The sequence below is a fragment of the Entelurus aequoreus genome, linkage group LG17 (assembly GCF_033978785.1).
Source record: "Entelurus aequoreus isolate RoL-2023_Sb linkage group LG17, RoL_Eaeq_v1.1, whole genome shotgun sequence".
In the NCBI taxonomy this organism is placed as follows: domain Eukaryota; kingdom Metazoa; phylum Chordata; class Actinopteri; order Syngnathiformes; family Syngnathidae; genus Entelurus; species Entelurus aequoreus.
In genome coordinates, this window is record NC_084747.1 from 45034158 (window position 1) to 45059743 (window position 25586).

General features: G+C 39.2%; 1 protein-coding gene and 1 long non-coding RNA gene across 2 annotated transcripts in view; one reads left to right on the top strand and one right to left on the bottom strand.

The window, feature by feature from the left end:
• LOC133632926 (uncharacterized) overlaps positions 1-16236 on the bottom strand; it is a 108054-nt gene extending 91818 nt beyond the window's left edge. The window contains exons 1-2 of the long non-coding RNA XR_009821735.1: positions 16216-16236; positions 6099-6218 (exon numbers count right to left, since the gene is read on the bottom strand). This is a non-coding gene — a long non-coding RNA (uncharacterized LOC133632926). The remainder of the gene's footprint in view (positions 1-6098; positions 6219-16215) is intronic.
• The window catches only part of pde4d (phosphodiesterase 4D, cAMP-specific), a 422736-nt gene that overhangs the window by 87617 nt on the left and 309533 nt on the right, over positions 1-25586 (top strand). The window lies entirely within an intron of this gene.

Here is a 25586-nt window from a genome sequence, read left to right on the forward strand (position 1 = left end):
TGGTTTGGAATTATGTTGCTTGCTCTTTCCTTCTGACCAATATGAAGCAGACTTGGATGATTTTGCTTGCATATCTTGCAGGTCAAGCGCTTATCACAATGCCTGCTAAGATGTCCAACATGAAGACACCCAAAACAGATTCCTTTCTGTCTTATGAAAGTTAACTTCTCTCTGTGGGTCTTCTCCTCCATATGAGGACACTGGTCAAGAGCATGATTTTTAAAGCAGCAAAGACAGGCGTTTGTGGTATGAGCAGGTGCACTTTGCTTTGGAGCAGGTTTGAATCTGGTTTTATTTTCCGCATCAGGGGTTTCGATTTTAATGGTTGTGGCAAAACTGCTACCTTGGAATTTGGGTTTACCTTGTGATTTCATTCCTTTTACAGGGTTACTTCCTGTACTTTGTGGTGCATTCTGGATGTCTCCAAAGACTGGGTCTGAGAGAATTTTCACCTGTCGCTCAATAAATGCAACAATGTCTGTGAACTGAGGTCTGCGATGGTGGTTTTCCATGATGTTGCATGCAGAGACTCTCCAGCTTTCTCGCAGCTTGTACGGCAGCTTGAAGATTACAGTTTTCATGTGAGCGGACATATTAAGTTCCTGCATATACTGCACGTTTTCCATGGCAGTGCAACATTCTCGAAGGTACAGTGAGTAGGCTTGCAGAGCTCGTACATCTTCAGACTTCACCACAGGCCAGTTGAACACTTTCTCCATGTAAGCTGCTGTTATCTGGTATTGGTCACCAAAGTGTTTTTCCAATAAAAACTTTGCCATCTCATAGCCTCTTTCTGGGGGCATGTGTTGACAGCTACGTACCAGTTCTTTAGGTTGACCCCTAGTGTACATTTCCAGATAGTACAAACAGTCTCCTTTGTTGCTTGCGTTTTTCTCAATACATTGCACAAATGCTCTGACAAAGGTTCTGTACCGTAATGGATCACCATCAAAATAGGGAATCTCCCTTGGTGGGAGTAGATGAGAAGTTTGCAACGACATTTGCAATGTTGCAATCTCATTTTGCCTGTGCAATAAATCAATTACAGTAGGGTTACCATTGGTTGGAGGGGAAATGTTAGTTTGCTGTACAGGGGGGTCCATGTGGGTTGTAGGGCTGTGGTCCTGCACTGTATTCCAAGAGACCTGCTGCTGTTTTGATAAAGAAGGTGGTGGTTGCAGTTGTACCTGTATGGGTTTAGGGTGTGAAAGCATGGACTGTTGCTCTTGCCAAAAGGTGGGTGGTTGAATGAGAAGTGGTGTCCTATATTGTAGTTGCCATGCTGTTATTTGTTGTTGCTCAGATGGATGGTGAATAGACTGTGGTGGAGGTGGTGGTGGTGAAGCTTGGCTTGACTGCTGCTGTGTGAGGGGTTGATAGTCCTTAGCCTGGGGGTTGAGAGTGACTGGTGCTGTAGCCTGGGGGTTGAGAGTGACTGGTGGTTCCTTGGTTCTCTGTAAGTAGGAGCTCATGCCATCAGATGCTGTATGGGAGGAAGCATGAAGGCTGGGAGCTTTTAAAACTGCTAATTTCGCATCAGCAGCTGCCAATTGAGCATCCAGATCCATCTTTTCCTTTTTCTTTCTGATTCTTTCCCTCTCCTCTTCCAATTTCCTTTTTATCCTTTCCTCATCCTCTTCCAATGCATGTTTTTCCTTTAGAGCTGCAGAGCGGACAGCGAGGGCAGCCCTTTCGGCCTCTGCCTGTCTGCGTGCTGAGGAGGTGCTTGACCGACTAGAACCAGAGTGTGTGTGACTCCCATGTGATTTGTGACTTATAACATTAGAAATGCTGTCATTTGGATTAATTTCGTTTTCCAAATCCTCAATATTTTCCAGGGTTGGTGTTCTCATCCAGGTGTTAACATGCTCAATAAATTCATGTACATTGATCAATTTGGCTTTGTACCATATGTCGTTTTTGATTTGGTCCTCTGTAGGTAGAATTGGTAGGAGGGATTGGTGTGCACTTGCAGCTTCCTTTACAACATTGAGATATTTGGTGAAAGACGATTGCACTTCCATTTTGTCCTCTCCAATTTCCATCCTCTCCATGATATGTTTCTGCATGTTGCTTGCCTTGTTTAATTTGGATCTTCTCTCCTTCTGAAGTGTTTCAATTCTCATCAGTAGAGCTTTTGGTGTCATTTTCACTGTGCGTTTTTTTACAGCAGATGTTTGATTTGTGTCCACCTGATTTTCCATGTCTGCAGGCTGTGACTGATTTTCAGTCATTTCTGACAATTCAGCCTGTGAGGGTTCCATTTGACCTTTAATTGTGTCACCAATTGAATGTGTTAACTTTAACTCCTCCATTAACGCATGATCATGTATTTCCAAAGCATCATGTTTGCCTTTTCCAGGATCCATGATTATACACAACCCACAAATTCAAAATCAAATCAAATATATGGAAACCTTGTTAATGTCAGTCAAAACACCAAAAATCAAAACCCGCAATTATTAATTTGCATTTGTTCAAATCAAACCTCACCCACGAACGGGCTTGCACAAAGAATCATAAAACACCACCTTGTAATTGAAATGTACCCACGAACGGGTTGCAATCATGCACAAAACCTCATAGAAATGTACCCACGAACGGGTTAAATAACAATGAATATTAACCACCAATGCATTGGATTTGTTGTTTCTGTCTTTGTGTGCACACACTATTATATGGCCATCTATTAACCCGTGTAGCGCGCTACATACCTTTACTTTGTTCTTGTCTTCAAAAGAGTTTCTTCGAAAAGAGTTCAATATCTTCGAAAAGAGTACTTCAAACAGCGTTGCGTGTCCCAGCGCTGCTCAGCTGTCACTCAAAACGGCGAGGGCTGCGGCTGCCGTGGCTGTTGTTCGATCAGCGCGACGTCCTCCGTCTTGATCAGCACGGCGTCCTCCGTCTGCCTGTCGCTGCGTTGCTCCTGGCTCCAAACGACGATCCCGTCCGCTCTTCTCCTGGTCCAAAGGAGGCGAAACAGCCCGGCCTGTGGCTGAACACCGTCCCAGTGTGCGCTCCAGGTGCACACACTGCGCGCTGCTTGCAGTCTATTTACTTCCTGTTCCTAATGAAGTGTCCACTGTGTGTCTTACTGACATTCAAACTTAGGCCTTTTCCAAAACGAATGAAGACTAAAGTTTTCGACTTAATGTACAGCCCTTACCTTTGGGCTGGTACCGAGGGCGACTGTGTTGACCAGTTTGACGCGTGTAAATGATAGAATGTCCAGTACTGTAGAACTGTGTTTGGATATGACAATCCGTTTATTCCAGCTATCTAAATTAAATCAAATGTAAGTCATATAACATAAAGTATGCTAACCTTGAATGGCACATTGTCACAGCATTGTCACGGCAAGACACGACACGTCACGTCACAAACACGAACACGACCACGACCACGCTCACGGTCGAAAACTGTTTGTCCTCCAATCGCCCTACCCATGCTCACACCTGAACCCAATTTAAAGGAGGCTACCATGGTAACCGCACCATGGCAACAGTCCCCTCCCTGTCAACACTTCCTGGTTCTTAACAAGAAGTGGGCGGAGCAATCTGCCGCAAAGGAAATTCATCATGCTGAACCCAACAATCAATTACAGAAAATAAAAACAAAAACAATATAAACAAATAAGGAATTTTGGCTCCAACAGATTGGTTTCCCGTAATTAGAGAAAAACAACACACTGATACATTCTTGGTTTGACTTGCCAATGTTTTGTAGTGTGTCTGTTCTCAACTAAAAATACATAAGCAAGTCCACGTGCTAACAAAGGACTGCAGTTTGGAGTGTCCCTTTTGGTTAGGAGCAGTTTTTCTACTATTTGTGAACCCTTTCTCGACGGGTAAAAACAAACTGAAAAGACGCAATGGAGACGTTGTCAAAGGTCAACGACACCCTTCAGCAGTGCCCACGACAAACGGCACACACCTCAAGTAGAAGTGGTCTGACACGATAAATGTGTTGCTGTGTGCTGCCACTGGAAGGGTTCGGGGAATAGTAAGAGTTGTTCCTCTTGATGAGTGTCTGCATTCTAAAATTGGAAAGTGCCTTGTCAGTTGTAATCTTCCACGAGGGGGTAGGGGTGGGGGGGAGTAGACACTAAGTAGTTGTGGCGGAATTGTTGGCCCTTGTGTCGTCCGTCGGGACGACTCCAAACTATTGTGCTTCTTTTACTTTACTGTGTGCTCATAATAAGGTACAGTCGTGGTCAAAAGTTTACATACACGTGTGAAGAACATAATGTCATGGCTGTCTTGAGTTTCCAATCATTTGTACAACTCTTATTTTTTTGTGATAGGGTGATTGGAGCACATACTTGTTGGTCACAAAAAACATTCATGAAGTTTGGTTCTTTTATGAATTTATTATGGGTCTACTGAAAATGTGACCCAATCTGCCGGGTCAAAAGTATACATACAGCAACATTACATGCTGTCCACTATATATATTTATATATAGTTTTTTATTTATTTATTTATTTATTCTTTAAACCTAGCTCAATGCTAAACTAATCCAATGCTATGCTAACTCAATGCTAACCTAGCTTAATGCTAACCTAGCTCAATGCTATGCTAACAGTGTCACACCTCTTCGGCCCAATGCCTCGTACAGCTGACACTCACACAGCCTCGCCACTTCTGACACACTCTTATCTCAAAATGTCTCCCAGCTGAGACTCCTTTTTTTTTTCTTTATATGCGTCACACAGTCACTCACACAGAGCCTTTTTTCCCGTACTCAAAATCTCAGTGTGTAAAACAACTGTAATATCGCACAGTCACAATCACCAGTATAGTTAAAAACAAATTCAAATGACTGGAATTTGCTCGCAGCGCCAACGAGGGGGAGCTTCCCTGCTTAGGCTGCTGCCTCCGCGATCCAACCTCTCGATAGGCGGAAGAAAATAATTATATGGATGGATCATTCACTCATGTCTTTTCTGTCTATTTTCTCACAATCACACACATTTTGGACAATTTCCCAGCTTTTGCAAAAGAAGCGGGGGTGCGAAAAAACGTGAAGGGAGGTTGCGAGAGGGGGGGAGAAAAGGAAGGGGGGAATTAAACCAGATAAGAAACCAGGTGCTACACAAAAGTTATTAAATTACGCATATATCTAAATGTACCAACATAAACTGACTCACTCAATACACACACATTTCAGCATTCATCATTATACACACACATTGTTAAATTACAATACCACCCCATTGTCCGGACAAATATAAACAACTAATGCACGCATGCTTTTGTGGAATCGGCCGTCACAAAATATCACCTAAACCAGGTTCCATCATTGCTCATAAAACGGCGATTAACCCGTTTCATTGGAGCAGCATCTGCGTTATCAAACTGACCAACACGGATCACTGGCCTAAGGCGCCATAGGACCACTAGGAATCACCCACCAATCCTACAGACATCGTGTCTGGTCAGTCCCATACAGTTTCACCAAGTTTCGCCAAAGCTCTACCATATGGAGCCCGAGACGCCACCTGTCTATTCTGCAGCCATTAAACAGATTTGTGACAACTTGGCTCAGTTGATCTCCTTTACCGGAGTCACTGAATGGTCACCTAATACGAGGCTTTTTTACACGCTGAGTCACAAGGACTAGGGACCGCTGCAGTTTCCACATAGACAGGTGTCTCGCACTTTCACAGACGTATCAATTTTATATGGGCCAAATGTCACACCAGTTAGCAAACCTTGCCTTAAATTTATCTTTGTCCAACTCTGGCTAATTCTGATGCACTTGCAGAAAGAAGCATCCTCTGCCAGCAACGACAGAGGATGAAGAGGTTAAAATAAATTTTTCGTCTCACATCGTCTGTGCTTCTACACTCCAAACCACCAAAATTCTAATAACAATCCCCTTATGTTAAAAACAAGAAATCACAAGTTTTCAACAAACACACAGACAAATAATCACATATAAAACAACTCAATCCAACCATAATTTACCCCATTCCAGGTTGTTTTTGGAGAACCTGACTAAACCTATCTTTTATCAAAAATAGATTCAGCAATTAGTCTTATCGATCCGGCTCTCTCCAGGCAGAAAATGTTTACACTTTAAAGCAAACTGCTTACCTTGTGATGCGCGCGTGCAACACACTGTCTGCCTGACAGAGAGAGCGGGAGCGGCTGTCGACCTGTAGCTTCTAAACCATCCTGTTCGTGACGCCAATTTGTGTAGTGGATTGTCCGAAGCTTAAACAGGCAACAAAAGTAGTTTAGTACAACAAATTTATTTACCCATTATCAGAAGTGCAGGTTGAATTAAGTTGGCCGTGCAGACAGACCACATGTTACTCCGGAGTAAACAAGACACACACAAGCCAAAATCACTGTCGAGTTCCGGTCTTCTGCCATTTTTTATATGTCTCTTGTGCGTCATTGTTTTTTTATCTAGTGCGTCATAATTTATTTGTTTTGGTTTTGTCTGTTCCAAAACAACCTTGTATCTCTTAGTCATATTTGGAAATTCGAAACATTCTGTAGACAGGTTGGCACAACTCCATATTCACCTTTGTCCCACTGGTCCATTCAATGGCACAAAATGGAAGAGAATTGAAAATGAGCGGACATTCTTATTAGACATGCAATATAGGTCAAAGGTCAGAAATTCTACTACAACTTCTCTGAACCCATTCAAATAGGGCTCATGTGATGCAGTCATTAGACTTGGTTATAAATGGGAAAGTCAAAGGAACTCAGCACTGATCCGAAAAAACGAATCATTGTGAGGAAAGTCACTTGGAGCCATTTCAAAGCAGCTCAAGGTCCCAAGAGCAACTGTGCAGGCAACTGTTCGTAAGTATGAAGTGCATGGCACAGTTTGGTCACTGCCACGATCAGGAAGAAAACGCAAGCTATCACCTGCTACTGAGAGAAAATTGTTCAGGATGATCAAGAGTCAAACGAGAACCACCAAAAAGCAGGTCTGAAATGAATTGGAAGCTGCTGGAACACAGGGGTCAGTGTCCACAGTCAAGCGTGTTTTGCATGGCCATGGACTGAGAGGCTACCATGCAAGAAGGAAGTCTTTGCTCCAGAAGCGACACCTTAAAGGGAAACTTCGGTTTTTTTCAACCTGGGCCCTGTTTTCATAATTTTTTCTGTATATGTGAGTGCTGGATAAAACATTTTTTGAGGTCGCGCCAGTATTGAGCAGGGCAGGCAGCCTCCAGCCCAGCTAACGCTCGTACACAGGGCAACTGGCTCTCGTCAAAATTCGGCCTATAAACATGCATTTTTTTCACACTGACAGGCTCAGATAGTTACAATGAGTGTCCGACAACATACTAGAAAGGAGAAATTAACGTATGTCTCTACCTTTAGCTGGAGATCGCTGTTTGTTGTGAGCTGTGTCCAAATCTCACCACGCTACAAATCTCGTTCCGAAATCTCGCGATAACTCGCGACAAAACACCGGTGGAAAAACAGTTACCTGACTGAGGTGAAGAGAGACGACCGAAGTGATTTTGTATTGGACTAAGTTACCGAAGACTGTTAGTTTAGTTTTATAGAAAAGGATAAAAGTAAAACAATGGTTCGTGAGTGCGCATTTCCAAACTGTGGCAACAAAATGTTGCGCTACTCTTCGCGCAGCTTTCATAGACTACCTTACTTCAACACGGACACACTGAAGTTATGGCTAGCTGTGCTACAAATGGATGCCGACACTCCTGTTGATGTACTGCGCCGTGCCGACCACAGGGTCTGCAGTGATCACTTTGATCGGGATGACTACTGCCAGTCAAAGAAGAGACCAAATCCGAAGCACCTTTACTCGTCAAAAGTTTCCTGCTGATCACATGGACAAAGATTGTCCAATTTAGATGTTTGGCCACAATACCCAGCAATATGTTTGGAGGAGAAAAGGTGAGGCCTTTAATCCCAGGAACACCAATCCCTACCGTCAAGCATGGTGGTGGTAGTATAATACTCTGGGCCTGTTTTGCTGCCAATGGAACTGGTGCTTTACAGAGAGTAAATGGGACAATGAAAAAGAAGGATTACCTCCAGGACAACCTAAAATCATCAGCCCGGAGGTTGGATCTTGGGCGCAGTTGGGTGTTCCAACAGGACAATGACCCCAAACACACGTCAAAAGTGGTAAAGGAATGGTTAAATCAGGTTAGGTTTTAGATTGGCCTTCCCAAAGTCTTGTGTGGACAATGCTGAAGAAACAAGTCCATGTCAGAAAACCAACAAATTTAGCTGAACTGCACCAATTTTGTCAAGAGGAGTGGTCAAAAATTCAAGCAGAAGCTTGCCAGAAGCTTGTGGATGGCTACCAAAAGCGCCTTATTGCAGTGAAACTTGCCAAGGGACATGTAACCAAATATTAACATTGCTGTATGTATACTTTTGACCCAGCAGATTTGGTCACATTTTCAGTAGACCCATAATAAATTCATAAAAGAACCAAACTTCACGAATGTTTTGTGTGACCAACAATTATGTGCTCCAAAAACTCTATCACAAAAAAATAAGAGTTGTAGAAATGATTGGAAACTCAAGACAGCCATGACATCACGTTCTTTACAAGTGTATGTAAACTTTTGACCACATAAAGTCGATTGAGAAAGAACCTCATGATCCTAGATTGTGGTTGGCACAGCTTGAACGACAGTTAATAGCGTCAGCAGCTGATTGACTGGATATTATAATGGGTCCCATCGCTTTGATGTGCGTCAGTAGCTAGCTTGTGTGTCAATAACAATAAATCATAATAACGGAGCCTCCAAGCTAAATGTGTTTAAAAATCCCACTGAATCCTGACAGTTTAGTCTTTTAATACGTGACATATTTCACCGTGTGCGAGCCCTCTCTGCGGGATTCATCAGTGCTGCCATCTGGCCCGAGTAGCATACAGTCTTCTTACATGGTTCACTCCTCTGCAGATGTCTCGTACCTGATTTGTGCCTCACTAATGAGAGGCTTTCCTAAAGTATCCTTCCCAAGCTGGGTAAAGAAAATCATCTTCTGTACAGAAGGACCAAAAATGTGATGCTGTGCTAAAAACCTGATTTAATATGGTGTGTTGTTTTGGATCAGGATCAAAAACATAGTTTTTTTTTATGCCTTAATGCACCAATCCTGTACATGTTGCTTATTACTTAATTTGATCAGTTTTAAGGCAAATTGTATGTAACTTTCATAGAATTAGATTTTTATTTATACAACTATCTGAGCTAGGGATGTCCGATAATGCTAATATCTACGGCTTTTCACACACACAAGTGAATGCAATGCATGCATACTTGGTCAACAGCCATACAGGTCACACAGTATAAACAACTTTAACACTGTTACAAATATGCGCCACACTGTGAACCCACACCAAACAAGAATGACAAACACATTTCGGGAGAACATCCGCACCGTAACACAACATAAACACAACAGAACAAATACCCAGAACCCCTTGCAGCACTAACTCTTCCGGGACGCTACAATATACACTTTTGCTACAAGTATAGCCTATGGCCCGAAAAATACGGTATTTATTTTTAGTCCCCTGGCTGACAAGCGGCTGCACTGCAAAAACTGAAATCTAAGTAAGATGAAATATCTCAAATAAGGGTGATATTTGCTTATTTTCTGTCTGATAAGATAATTCTTCTCACTAAGCACATTTTATGTTAGAGTGTTTTACTTGTTTTAAGGATTTTGGTCCTAAATGATCTCAGTAAGATATTACAGCTTGTTGCTGAGATTTTATGACCTATATTGAGTAAAACATGCTTGAAACTAGAATATCAAGTGTTGCAAAGCTGTGTCATCAACACTCAGAAGTATATAACTACTTTTTTAAAGTAATAATTTCTTACTTCAAGCATGAAAAAAAAAATCATGATGCCGAGCGCATATCAATATGTCAAGATAATGGCACGAGCATTTACTTCATTTAAGAATATTTTTCAACATATTGAGCAAAAAGGTCTCTTTTTTTTTTTACACCAAGAAAAGTGCACTTGTTATTAGTGAGAATATACTTATTTTAAGGTATTTTTGGGTTCATAGAGGTAAGCTAATTTTATTTGTTTTGGAAAATCTTGACAAGCCGAATTTTCTTGTTCTATTGGCAGATAATTTTGCTTAGTTCAAATAAAATACCCCTAATTTTTGTATTTTTTTTCTTGTTTTTGAACACTGACTTTTTGCAGTGTAGCAGCGAATTATGTGTCTCCATACACAGTGTGGAGCCGCTCCCTTAAGCTAATAATAATCACCTCCATTATGGCAAATAATCAGCATTTCTTAGTATCTGAAGTGTCATTATCAAGCTGCATTATCACTGGAAGACAAGGCTGAACATGTTACACACCACATGAGCACCTCCGAATCAATTAGTGCACCTTCAATTTGTCCAACACTGCAAAAAGTCAGTGTTCAAAAACAAGAAAAAAAAATACAAAAATTAGGGGTATTTTATTTGAACTAAGCAAAATTATCTGCCAATAGAACAAGAAAATTCGGCTTGTCAAGACTTTCCAAAACAAGTAAAATTAGCTAACCTCAATGAACCCAAAAATACCTTAAAATAACTATATTCTCACTAATAACAACCGTACTACTATATGAGTACGTATTTTCTTTTTTTTTCTTTGAAAATAAAACAGCAAAGTCCATTTGGCTGTCATTTGTTTTAATTATGAGACAAAATTGCGTCAAAATCATGATTTTTTTTTTTTCATGCTTGAAATAAGAAATTATTACTTTAAAAAAGTAGTTTTATGCTTGTGAGTGTTGATGACACAGCTTTGCAACAGTTGATATTCTAGTTTCAAGCATGTTTTACTCGATATATGTCATAAAAAAAGCTGTAATAACTTACTGAGATCATTTAGGACCAAAACACTTAAAAAAAGTAAAACACTCTAACATAAAATCTGCTTAGTGAAAAGAATTATCTTATCAGATAGAAAATAAGCAAATATCACCCTTATTTGAGATATTTAATCTTACTTAGATTTCAGTTTTTGCAGTGAAGCTGCAAATAATCAAAAATCAATTCCACACGACGGCTGTGCTAAATCATTGATTAGTGTTGCCGATGCCTACCTCTCATGTCACTTAACCTTTTTTATCAAGCAAAATATTCCCGGCCGGGTAATTTGTTTACTGCTGTGAGTATGCAAAGTGGTTTTAATGGCAGCCAGTCACATGCCGGCTGGTGACCTCAGCACTGTTGATTTTTCTCTTATTTTTTTTTTAATAATGTCCTGCCCAGCTTCTCGGGCAAATCATATAGCAGATGTAAATGCCCATATCGGCTGTTCAGATTTACTTTACAAAAGAGAAGCGTAGAATACTTCTCTTGTTGCCTTACTTGTATTTTGACTTTATTAAATGTATTTATATTATCATTTGGTGCAGCCGGGCCGGAGCAGGAGGGGATAGAAAGAGAGAAAAAGGAAGACAGAGGGGGGAATTGTGGGGACAAGAGGGGGATTAGACAGAGAGACAAAAACAACAACAGCAAACACAACAACAACAACAACAGAGCAACATCAGCAAATACGACATGTACAAATATGATGGTAAAAGTAATAGCAAATAAGCAGTTAGCGAAAATTAATAAAAAATACAAAAATGACCATGAGCATTATTACACTAAAAATGGAGCAATACGAATACCAATAGAAGTAGTGCTATTGATAATAAACAATACCAATACTTTACCTTTATTATCAACAATACAATTGTTCAAATGCAACAATACATATACGTAATGATAACTTGAGATACGAAAGAATGCAGAAAAATGGAGGGGAAGAAAGAGAAGCAACCTACATTAACCTTGTAGATTGTTATAGTAACAATAGGTTAAGCTTTGTCAGTGTGCCATGTGTTATACCCAGTTTACCCTAGGGCAACAACGTTAATATATGTTTGATGAAACGGGATTATGTGCATGAGTGTATGTGTGCATATGTACTTGTATATGTACAGTATGTGTATATGTGTGCTTGTACAGTGAATGTATATGTACAGTATGTGTATATGTGTGTACAGTGAATGTATATGTACAGTATGTGTATACAGTATGTGTGTTTGAACAGTGAATGTATATGTACAGTATGTGTATATGTGTGTTTGTACAGTGAATGTATATGTTCAGTATATATATGTGTGTGTTTGTACAGTGAATGTATATGTGTAGTATGTGTATGTGTTGCTGTGACTCCTAATGAGTACCTTTGGGCTGCAGTTATAGATTTCACCCTCTTATGGGATGCTGTTTGGTAAATAATGTCATGAAAGGCAGCTGCGGAGCCAAACGGGTGGCGGTGAACATGCCACTGTAATTAGTCTTCTCCGTTTTAAATGAGAAATTAATAATACATCATACTTATAATTTTTGATAATATATTTGAGGGGCTGCGTACACAAGGGTAGAATGTATACTATCCATGTATAGAGAAAATACTTCAGGCAGTGATGTAGTGGAGGGAATACAACCTGTTTGAGCCCACTGTAACAAGCCAGCTATTTTGACTACCACATTCACCCAGTGTTGTATAATTGCAACAATTATATAACAAGCTCTAAATGAAATTTGATGCATCTGTTCCACAATAACTACATATGTACATGCTCTAGACCAGGGGTCACCAACCTTTTTGAAACCAAGAGCTACTTCTTAGGTACTGATTAATTCGAAGGGCTACCAGTTTAATACACACTTAAATAAATTGCCAGAAATAGCCAATTTGCTCAATTTACCTTTAACTCTGTTATTATTAATAATTAATGATATTTATCTTTGTGGAAACACTGATCATCTTAATGATTTCTCACAATAAATATATATAGAAACAGATAAATATCAATATGCAACACTTTATTTTTATATTTCTCTAAGTGCACATTTTTCAAATTGAACATTTTCAAATGATCACTTCTAAGACAATCTTGTGAAATCACAATATCCCATTTTAACTAGCTAGCCACTAACATTTTTTAACAAATCATGAATTACTTTGCACCATGTTTGTACAAATAATAACTCATGTAAAATACAAAAGTCAACTCTCAAATTTTTAAATAAATCATGTCACACTTGGAACTGGACACCAAATCTGTTATCTGTTTCTATGTCAGTTAGTGGGAAGCCTGGCATTGCATAGGTATATGTGTTTAAAAATCCTAAAATCATTTTTAAGGTTGTATTTTTTTCTCTAAAATTGTCTTTCTGAAAGTTATAAGAAGCAAAGTAAAGAAATAAATGAATGTATTTAAACAAGTGAAGACCAAGTCTTTAAAATATTTTCTTGGATTTTCAAATTCTATTTGAGTTTTGTCTCTCTTAGAATTAAAAAATGTCGAGCAAAGCGAGACCAGCTTGCTAGTAAATAAATACAATTTAAAAAATAGAGGCAGCTCACTGGTAAGTGCTGCTATTTGAGCTATTTTTAGAACAGGCCAGCGGGCTACTCATCTGGGCTTTACGGGCTACCTGGTGCCCGCGGGCACCGCGTTGGTGACCCCTGCTCTAGACATTGTGATAACAACCAAAAAAAATATAAAAGACATTTTACTTACTTGAATCTGATGAAGCCAGTACAATGAAACACATAGATGTTGTTCGAAGGAAACCTTGAGAGGTTGTGTGAGTTCATGGCCGGAAGGCGTGACTTATAAACAAATGTACAATCCAGTAGCCTTGTGAGACTGAACAATAGGACCCAATGACTATGTAAATGTGGTTAAAAAAATATATAAAAGATTGTTTTTTAGGATGGTTAAAGGTAACGTAATTTTACAACAAGGGGTGTTACAGGGTTAAGGAACGTGCAAACATTCAAAGCAGGACTATGGGACTACTTTTATATACTGTGAGACGCAAGGAGGAGGAATCGCTATGTAATAAGATTTCATTTTTTCATAGATTCATCTGTGTGATAAAGGCATCTGAAGCACTGAACTCAACCTTTTGGAGGAATGTCAGGTCTCAGACATACTGCACGACTTTGCTTTGTGTTCGCCCGTCTCTGTGCGACAAGGTGACTCACATGTGAAAAGGTAAAGAATGAACAGATTGTAGAAGCACCGGGGGAGAGGGAGTCAATGCATAGAACCTCTCCTGGGACTTTGACTTAAAGGTGATAAAGGGCTGGTCTCTGTGTGTGTCAGGAGAGTATGCACTGCAAAAAGTCAGTGTTCAAAAACAAGAAAAAAAAAAACTAAAATTAGGGGTATTTTACTTGAACTAAGCAAAATTATCTGCCAATAGAACAAGAACATTTGGCTTGTCAAGACTTTCCAAAACAAGTAAAATTAGCTAACCTCAATGAACCCAAAAATACCCTTAAATAAGTATATTCTCACTAGTAACAAGTAGGGATGATGTTTGATAAGAAATTATCGAGTTCGAGTCTATTATCGAATCCTCTTATCGAACCGATTCCTTATCGATTCTCTTATCGAGTCCAGATAGGTTGTTGTATATGGAAAAAAACACACAATATTTGGTTTAACAAAAGCTCACTTTTATTAAAAAAGAAAACAATTTAATCTAAAAAATAAATAAATATTGACTGTTGCCCCCCTAAAAAAATAAAATAAATAAATATTGACTGTTGTTACCCAAAGTATATTAAGTGGGATTTTTCAGAAAAACAAATATATACAGTAACACAAAAACAACCTGTCTCTGTGATCACTATAGGTGTATAAATAATAATATAGTGTTAAATAAAATCGGTCCCTTGGGCACAAAACTGAAAATAATACAGCTCTCCAAAAAGTGCACTTCTGCTGCTATTTGACATAACTGTTTGTTATGATTCTTTGACATTTTTGCACTTTATTTCTTTATTGAAAGAAAATTCTATGACGAGAAAAGTTGTTTGCAAATGTGGTTACAATGCTAAAAAATGAAAAGTTAAAGCTAAAAAAAGAAATACACTTTATTGAGTTAACATTATTTCTTTATAGGGGAAAGATGTTATGAGCTAGGGAATATAACAACTACACTACCCATCATGCAACGGGAGTGACGAGCATGCGCGGTAGCCCCGAAAAGTGTTGCATGTCGTCACCCGTGAAAGTAAACGTCAAGAACTCAGCCAACACGCCTCGTCTGCATTATTTATAATTAGACAGACAACACATATACAGTGTGATTTTGTTTTGTTTACAAGGAAAGAAAACCAAAAGTTAAAAAAGGGAGATGTCATATATGTATGTGCTGCGGTTGCTATAAGAACGTTGCGACAACTGCCGTAAAGGAGGTGCGTTGCTAGCCTGGTTGCTATGTTTCCGGTGGGTCGTAGAAGTGTTCTTCATGTGTTTGTACCCTGCTCAAATCTCCCAGTAAAGTTATTCATTGGATTATACCTTTTGTTTTGAACTTTATTACACCTTGGAGCACTTTTTCCCGTCCATTTTTTTCCTGCTTTCGCTATCTGCGCCTAATGACTGAGCTACATGACGCCATTTCTTGTGATGTCCCACGGAGCATTTCTGGTCGGGACGGGATTCGTTCCGAGGGGTTCGAATAAAGAACCAACTCTTTTTCTTTACTATAGTGGTCTCGATAACGGGTACCGGTTCTCAAAAAGGGATTCGAGTCCGAGGACTCGGTTCTTTTCTTATCGAACAACCGGGAAAACCGGTTTCGAGTATCATCCCTAGTAACAAGTGCATTTTTCTTGGTAGAAAAAAAAGAGACCTTTTTGCTCAATATGTGGAAAAATATTCTTAAATGAAGTAAATGCTAGTGCCATTATCTTGACATAATGATATGCGCTCTGCATTACATTTCTTGAAACCAGCAAACTTATACTAAAAACTAGTTTATTGTTCTTAATGGAAAGGCAACAAGGCAACCGCTTGTTACTCTCGGGGTCTCCTAGCCGCTCAGGCAAATCATATGGTCTAAAAATGCATTTTTCCATCGATAACATGACATCATCGCGCCAAGTGCGTGCTCTTTCAGTCAATTAGTGGGCATACCGTATTTCCTTGAATAGCCGCAGGGGCGCTAATTAATTTAAAACCTCCTGTCACTCCGGCGTTTACCGGAAACCGGCGGGATGGCCGTGCATGCGGTAATTATTTTAAAACCTCTTCTCACTCCGGCGTTTACCAAAAGGAATGCGGTAAATTTAGGCGTGCGCTTTGAGTGTGCTGTAAGCATACCATCATGAAAAGCACATTTAATAAAAAAAAAACGTTATTATGGTCTTACCTTTACTTATAAATTAAGTCCATGCGCAGCTCCTTCTGACCAAAAGCATCGATGACTTTGTTATGTTATTATTGGTTTCTTCTGTACACAGGGTCTGGATCGTCAGTCACATCTTCATTCCTGTGCTGCATTGGCATTGTTTCAAAGTCAGTAGGTGTAGATGAAACATCGGACTCAGCTGTTGCTTGGTTTGAAACAGTCTCTAGAACCTCAGCAAACTGCGACGATTGCGACATAGTATCTGTCCTTCTTCACTCCTGGTACCATGTTATTGTTTTTAAATAAGACATCGTTGGATGACTTGTAGAACTGTCTTTTAATCACGATCACATATTACCAACGCTACTTCAACACTCGTGCGTACAAGGTGTGTTCCTCTCTGAAGAGTCCTACCTGACACATAGTACGGTATATATTGGTTCCTAGTCATTTGTAGACTCTTACTACCACCATGTGGTCAAACACTATCATTACAAACTTGTTTGTAGAAGTATTATTTTTCTTCAGTTTTAAAAGTCACTCTGTCTCGATGGAGATATTCCTTTAATTATTACCTCCTGCTTCGATTGAAAGTCCAGTTTAGAAAACTGTTTTATTTTAGATATGTAATCCTCCTTGTTAAAAGTCAAGGCAAGGGGGGGAAAAAACAATCTCTTGCTGCCACTTCTTCTGCTGCCGAGTACCAGCAGTCGCAAAAAGGATCACTAGTGCCCTCTACCACCAAAAGGCGGGAGTCATTTAATGATTCATAATATTTGACACACGCAGCTACGGTATATTAATAAAACATAGCTGCTTACTGTTCTTTTTAGCATACCGGTATTCAATAGCTTGGACCTTAAATCCTACTGAATAGCTCTTAATCTTTTTGCCTTTGTGCGATTTCAAACTATTGAAATCAGCTTCCTCCATTTTGAAAAGGAGGACAGGTAAAGCGTCACTCGTGACGTCACGAGTTTGACCCGGCATGCGTTAATAAAATTAATATTTTGCGAAACGAATTTGATCCGGCGTTAATAATGAACCGGCGATAAGGCCAAGCATGCGTTAATTATTATGAGAAACGAGTTTGACCCGGCTGTAATTCTAGACGTGCGAATACTATATTCCCTGCGCCAATTCAAGGAAATACGGTATATACAGCCCGGCCCCCGGACAAATTTTTTTAAATTGTAGTTTTGAAAAATTTACCTGAATGTGCATGAACTATTTCTGTTCAAAATTGTTAGAAATGTCACATGTTAAATGTTTAAATATTAACTGTCCGTTTGCTGTACTGTGCCAACTGTACTACTGTATGAGTACGTATTTTCTATTGTTTCATTGAAAATAAAACAGCAAAGTCCATTTGGCTGTCATCTGTTTTAATTATGAGACACAATTGTGGCAAAGTCATGATTTTTTTTTCATGCTTAAAATAAGAAATTATTACTTTAAAAAAGTAGTTTTATACTTGTGAGTGTTGATGACACAGCTTTGCAACTGTTGATATTCTAGTTTCAAGCATGTTTTACTCAATATAGGTCATAACATCTCAGCAACAAGCTGTAATATCTTAATGAGATCATTTAGGACCAAAACACTTAAAACAAGTAAAAGACTAACATAAAATCTGCTTAGTGAGAAGAATGATCTTATCAGACAGAAAATAAGCAAATATCACCCTTATTTGAGATATTTAATCTTACTTAGATTTCACTTTTTGCAGTGTGGTGTAGAAGAGGGGTCTTTGACGTCATCCAGGCCAAAGAACTGGGACCCCTTTACTTATATACGGTATTTTCCGGACCATAGGGCGCACCGGATTATAAGGCGCACTGCCGATGAATGGTCTATTTTCGATCTTTTTTCATATAAAAGGCGCACCGGATTATAGGGCGCATTAAAGGAGTCATATTTTTTTTTCTTTTTGTCTAAATTGAAAACACTTCATTGTGGTCTACAGCAGTGTTTTTCAACCTTTTTTGAGCCGAGGCACATTTTTTGTGTGGAAAAAATCCGGAGGCACACCACCAGCAGAAATCATTTAAAAAACTAAACTCAGTTGACAGTAAAAAGTTGTTGTCGCAATTGTTGGATATGACTTTAAACTAGGGCTGGGCGATATGGCCTTTTTTTAATATCGCGATATTTTAAGGCCATTTCGCGATACACGATATATATCTCGATATTTTGCCTTAGCCTTGATTGAACACTTGATGCATATAATCACAGCAGTATGATGATTCTATGTGTCTACATTAAAACATTCTTCTTCATACTGCATGAATATATGCTACTTTAAAACTTTCATGCAGAGAAGGAAATCGCAACTAAAAAAAAATCACTATTTTTTTCATACGTCGTTGATCTGGAAAATGCGTCCGTTCTCCCTTTTCTGTCTACACACTGTGTCCGCTTGTAAGTACTCTGTGATTGTGCGCTGCCGAACATGCTCCTCTGCTCGTAAAACCAGCAATGACACGACGTGACGATGACGGGTGGGGACGGGGGACGGTACTTTTCAGAGGCGGTATAGTACCGAATATGATTCATTAGTATCGCGGTACTATACCAATACCGGTATACCTTACAACCCTACCCTGAACTAGAGTGCACATTTTTTCATGCCTACGATTTGAACGTACATCAATTTTTTGTTGGAAATCCACTTTTGTTGTTGTTGCTATGTTTTTTTTCCCAGGTTTGTTGTGGTTGTATAATGGTAGCCGTAGCACTTACAGTAGGCTTGTGGTCGACCATCATAATGCTTCTGTCTGTTAGTTGGATAAAGTCTAATGGAGTAATCGCACAGTGTCTGAATGATCTCCAACATTACAGCCAGCCAGTACCGCAGCCCACTGAGTCGCTTGCTATTAACAACGCCCCGGGGGAGCTGATGTGCACGAGAGAACGTCGTAAAGGAGAAAGAAAGGTTAGACGTGTACGTGACTGTGTGCATTCAGCGTCTGCGTCCTTTTTAGTCGCACAAAGGTGGGACGCATAATCAGCCAGGGAGCAGCACAGCCAATTCCCGAGATGAGAAAATAAGACAGTCACCCAGCAACCCAGGCAAACATACTCTCGGTAAAACCAGGAGGAGTCTGTTGGTTTGTACACATCCTCCACATATGACAGTATTTTCTGAAATAGGGACCCTCCCCTCTTATTAACACCATACCTCAGATTCAAGCTAAAACGTTGTATTTTTTTTACTTAATTTGCTTTACAGACTAATTGGCAATTTTTAGATGCATTTTCTTTTAGGGTTGCACGATATAGACCAGAGCTGGGAAAATATTTTGACTTGGGGGGCCACATTGAGTCGGGGGCCAATCTGTATGTGTGTAGAAATTCTATGTTCTGTCTCCCTGTAATGTTTGTCTGATCTTGAATGGGATTGTGCTGAAAATTTTAATTTCCCCTCGGGGATTAATAAAGTGATTCTGATTCTGATTCTGATTCTATTCTAGGCCAGGGGTGTCCAAAGTGCGGTCTGTGTCATGTACTAAAAACATACAAACCCCGTTTCCATACGAGTTGGGAAATTGTGTTAGATGTAAATATAAACGGAATACAATGATTTGCAAATCCTTTTCAACCCATATTCAATTGAAAGACAAGATATTTCATGTTCAAACTCATAAACTTTTTTTTTTTTTTGCAAATAATAACTTAGAATTTCATGGCTGCAACACGTGCCAAAGTAGTTGGGAAAGGGCATGTTCACCACTGTGTTACATCACCTTTTCTTTTAACAACACTCAATAAACGATTGGGAACTGAGGAAACTAATTGTTGAAGCTTTGAAAGTGGAATTATTTCCCATTCTTGTTTTATGTAGAGCTTCAGTCGTTCAACAGTCCGGGGTCTCCGCTGTCGTATTTTACGCTTCATAATGCGCCACACATTTTCGATGGGAGACAGGTCTGGACTGCAGGCGGGCCAGGAAAGTACCTGCACTCTTTTTTTACAAAGCCACGCTGTTGTAACACGTGCTGAATGTGGCTTGGCATTGTCTTGCTGAAATAAGCAGGGGCGTCCATGAAAAAGACGCCGCAGCATTTGTTATTCCAAAACCTGTATGTACCTTTCAGCATTAATGGTGCCTTCACAGATGTGTAAGTTGCCCATGCCTTGGGCACTAATGCACCCCCATACCATCACAGATGCTGGCTTTTGAACTTTGCGTCGATAACAGTCTGGATGGTTCGCTTCCCCTTTGGTTCGGATGCACACGATGTCGAATATTTCCAAAAACAATTTGAAATGTGGACTCGTCAGACCACAGAACACTTTTCCACTTCGCATGAGTCCATCTTAGATGATCTCGGGGCCAGAGAAGCCGGCGGCGTTTCTGGGTGTTGTTGATAAATGGCTTTCGCTTTGCATAGTAGAGCTTTAACTTGCACTTACAGATGTAGCGACAAACTGTATTTAGTGACAGTGGTTTTCTGAAGTGTTCCCGAGCCCATGTGGTGATATCCTTTAGAAATTGATGTCGGTTTTTGATACAGTGCGGTCTGAGGGATCGAATGTCACGGTCATTCAATGTTGGTTTCCGGCCATGCCGCTTTCGTGGAGTGATTTCTCCAGATTCTCTGAACCTTTTGATGATATTATGGACCGTAGATGTTGAAATCCCTAAATTTCTTGCAATTGCACTTTGAGAAACGTTGTTCTTAAACTGTTTGACTATTTGTGGACAAAGGGGTGTACCTCGCCCCATCCTATCTTGTGAAAGACTGAGCATTTTTTGGGAAGCTTTTTTTTATACCCAATCATGGCACCCACCTGTTCCCAATTAGCCTGCACACGTGTGGGATGTTCCAAATAAGTGTTTGATGAGCATTCCTCAACTTTATCAGTATTTATTGCCACCTTTCCCAACTTCTTTGTCATGTGTTGCTGGCATCAAATTCTAAACTTAATGATTATTTGCAAAATAAAAAAAAATGTTTATCAGTTTGAACATCAAATATGTTGTCTTTGTAGCATATTCAACTGAATATTGGTTGAAAATTATTTGCAAATCATTGTATTCCGTTTATATTTACATCTAACACAATTTCCCAACTCATATGGAAACGGGGTTTGTACTTTGTGCTTTGTCACCTATGACAAAGTTTACATATAGGCATTTTTTCTTTAAATATACAGTTATTATCTGCCCAGTATAATAACTTTTGTAGGCCAACAGTGACCCTTGCGTCTCATATTGCCACACGCACTTGTTTTAATATGTAAGCAAGCATCAAATCAGGATGAAATACATGTGACTAAAAGCCTGAAATATGATCACTGCCCATTATTTCCCTGTCTTTCTTTAATCATTCTCACTCGGGGTGCTTCACAAGCAGTTTTAGGGTTTTTTTACATGTCGAGTCATCTGTTCTGCGGGTTGTAAATCAGATGCATATTTATTGCACTTTCGTTTGAAATACCAAAATGGATCGGCTCGGAATGTGTAGCCTCGTATAAGGGAAGACAATTTGATTAGGTCAGTTAAATTTGATCACCTTAGGCTATAAAATAATTACATTATGGAACAATCTGCCTGAATAAACATTTATTATACGTGTAGGATATGTCTGCAAGGACGCAGTTCCCATAAAAAGGTCTCTAAGCTAATGATATGAATACATTAGGAGCCTGCTCATACCGTACGTATGATTCATGCACGTGCTGTACGCTGTACTTTAAATGGACGACTTAATAGGATGTAGATGAGAGTTGCAGGAAAAGAGGCCCTTGGAGAGACGCCCTTGTTGTCTGAAGTGGTGCCAGAACGATAAAATGCCTGATAGCTTTACACCAGAGGAGATCCCGAAGTAACTCTTCAGTCCCAATCAAAGAAAAATCAAGGGGGATTCAAGCAGCCTGAAAGAATCTGTCATGTTTCCTTTACGACGCTTCTATCCGTCTGTGAAGTTTTTCAATTTCCGACCGCACTCAAAGTACATTTTCTCCCCTACTCTCTTTTCAAAATGTTATCACTAACTTTGGAAAGAGTTGAACTAGTCACTCAGGCCATATATTGAGACCACTTCGCTGCCCGCGGGTCACCACTAAGACTCCCCCAGGGACGGAATAGAGAGCTTTTCATGCTAAGTGCTAAGTGATGTGGCCAATCAGGGGTCGAGTGAAACGGCATCCTTGATGAGCTTCGTGGGATTGGCAAAGGGAGTCTCAGAGCGAGTGGGTGCATTTATTTTAATACCCTGGAGTGTTACTCTGGATGGACACTCGGCCATGTTACAAGTGTTGTTTTTAAATGCCAGCATATTTTCTAATTATAGCCAGGAGTGTTATTTACCTGAACTGCATAGAGCAGGGGTGTCCAAACTTTTCCCGCTGAGGGCCGCACACTGAAATATCAAAGCAAGCGGGGGCCATTTTGATATTTTTTATTTATTTTTATTTATTTAAAACCAATACAATATACAGGGTTTCCCACACATTCATTTATTTGTGGCGGCCCGCCACCAAAGAATGACGTCCGCCACAAATAAAATTAAAAAAATAAAAAATAAAAATAAAAAAAATATATATATATATATATTTTTTTTTTTTTGTCCTCTCCAGCTTCTCAGGCAAATCATATAGTTGATGTAGATGCCCATATCGGCTGTTCAGATTTACTTTACAAAAGAGAAGTGTAGGATACTTCTCTTGTTGCCTTATTTGTATTTGACTTTATTAAATGTATTTATATTAGAAACACAACATGTGTATATAACAAAGGGTGCAAAGTGTGCAGGCAGTAGGAAACACATGGTTAAGTGTAGGGAGTAAAACTGATGGCAGTCTAAAGTTCAAGATTTTTGGAGCTCTTTGTTCAGTGGATCAGATGTTTGATGAAGCTCTGTGTCTATCTACCACCACTACTGTTTTCTGTTTATTTGTTACTGACTGTGGCAGGACACCTCTGCCTCTGTTTCACTTTATGTTGCTGGTAAATAATATGGTTGTAGTAGTAGGCTAAAGTTAAATTATTTAATATGCACTAATTAAAGGGGCAGAGCTTTGAGACATTTTAGCTTTTATATTTTATAAGATATATTTTTTTAAGAACCACAATTAATAAATATATTTCAGTGAATAACTTATTGTTCAAATCTGTATATAAATATGTACATAAAATGTTGTAATTATATTGTAAAATGGATGGATGGATGGATGGATGGATGGACGTTTAAAACAAAACTGTTATTATTAATTAGTAAGTATACATTTTTTGAGCCTTTTTAGAGAAAATCAAATCATTGTAGTAAATTATGCAAATTACTCAATGATGTCATGGTGACCACGCCCATAGCCACGCCCTTATCCACGCCCCCACCGCCACAGGTATCTTAGCAGTTTATGGGAAACACTGATATATGTATAAAAAATATACATTTAGGCCTCCACTCAGGCTTGATCCTGGGGACGCCAAAGGGTTTAGGTAAAACAAATATTTAAAATGTGTCATTATTTAGTATTATTATTATTATTATCCAAGGTTTAAAATCTCCAGATCAACATTAGGTCTATCTGTCAATATAAAGTTGTTTTTTTTTAAAGATTCACGCTGTGTGCTCTTTTTGTCAAAGAAAACCCTGTTTTTTTATGAAAAAACACAAAACATGCAATATTTTCCCTCAATAACATTTTAAAGTGGAATATTTGAGACTATATAATAATTGGCGCTCATAGCATAACTCATAACAACATTGATTCATTATTATTTTTTGAGCAATGACACTTAAAAAAAAAAAAAAAAAAAAAAAAGTCCCACTAATATTATTGGGGATCCAAAAGGGTCCTGCTCAGTAAAGTATTAAAAAATAAATCATACTTTTTTTTTTTAACTTTTAACACAATAGTCTCAAGATCAACTTCAGATCCAGCCGTCAATTATAACTTTTATTGTTCTTTATGTTTTTTGTTTGTTCGTTTTAGGCCCTTGTTTAAAAAAAAAAACAGCTTAGTTTTTTATATGGCAAACACAAAATATGCAACATTTTCCCCAAAAAATGTCTCAAAGTGGAATATTTAATGTGACGTAATTGGAGCCTTGAATAGGTCAATAATTCATAATGACATTGATTTTGATTCATTATTAGTTTTTAAAGAAAGAAACATTTTATTGTCACATTTCACCTGTTTGCTCTTTTATTCCACTTTTTATGTTTTTAATTTTTTTTCATCGTATTTTTAGAATGTGCCACGGGGCCGTTAAAACATTACCTGCGGGCCGCAAATGGCTCCCGGGCCGCACTTTGGACACCCCTGGCATAGAGGAAAGGGTTGATTGGGAAACTTAGCTGACTTTGACCACATGTGTATGTATTGACAATTATTCTGCATAACAATGCCACAGCAGCACTTACAATTGTGTTTAAAAGTTTACATACACTTGTAAAGAACATAATGTCATGACTGTCTTGGATTTCCAATAATTTCTACAATTCATATTTTTTGTGATAGAGTGATTGGAGCACATACTTGTTGGTCCCAAAAAACATTCATGAAGTTTGGTTCTTTTATTAATTTATTATGTGTCTACTAAAAATGTGACCAAATCTGCTGGGTCAAAAGTATACATACAGCAATGTTAACATACTTGCCAACCCTCCCGATTTTCCCAGGAGACTCCCGAATTTCAGTGCCCCTGCCGAAAATCTCCCGGGGCAATCATTCTCCCAAATTTCTCCCGATTTCCACCCGGACAACAATATTGGGGGCGTGCCTTAAAGGCACTGCCTTTAGCGTCCTCTACAACTTGTCGTCACGTCCGCTTTTCCTCCATACAAACAGCGTGCCGGCCCATTCACATAATATATGCGGCTTTTATACACACATAAGTGAATGCAATGCATACTTGATCAACAGCCATACAGGTCACACTGAGGATGGCCGTATAAACAACTTTAACACTGTTACAAATATGCGCCACACTGTGAACCCGCACCAAACAAGAATGATAAACACATTTCGGGAGAACAGCCGCACCGTAACACAACATAAACACAACAGAACAAATACCCAGAACCTCTTGCAGCACTAACTCTTCCGGGACACTACAATATACACCCCTGCTACCACCAAACCCCGCCCCCCTCTTGACAAAATTGGTGCAGTTCAGCTTAATTTGTTGGTTTTTCTGACATGGACTTGTTTCTTCAGCATTGTCCACACGTCAAGTCTTTGGGAAGGCCATTCTAAAACCTTAATTCTAGCCTGATTTAGCCATTCCTTTACCACTTTTGACATGTGTTTGGGGTCATTGTTCTGTTGGGTCACCCATTTCGCCACACCTAGTGTGTGTGTGACAATCATTGGTACTTTAACTTTAACTGCGCCCAAGACCCTGATAATTTTAGGTTGTGCTGAAGAATTTGGAGGTA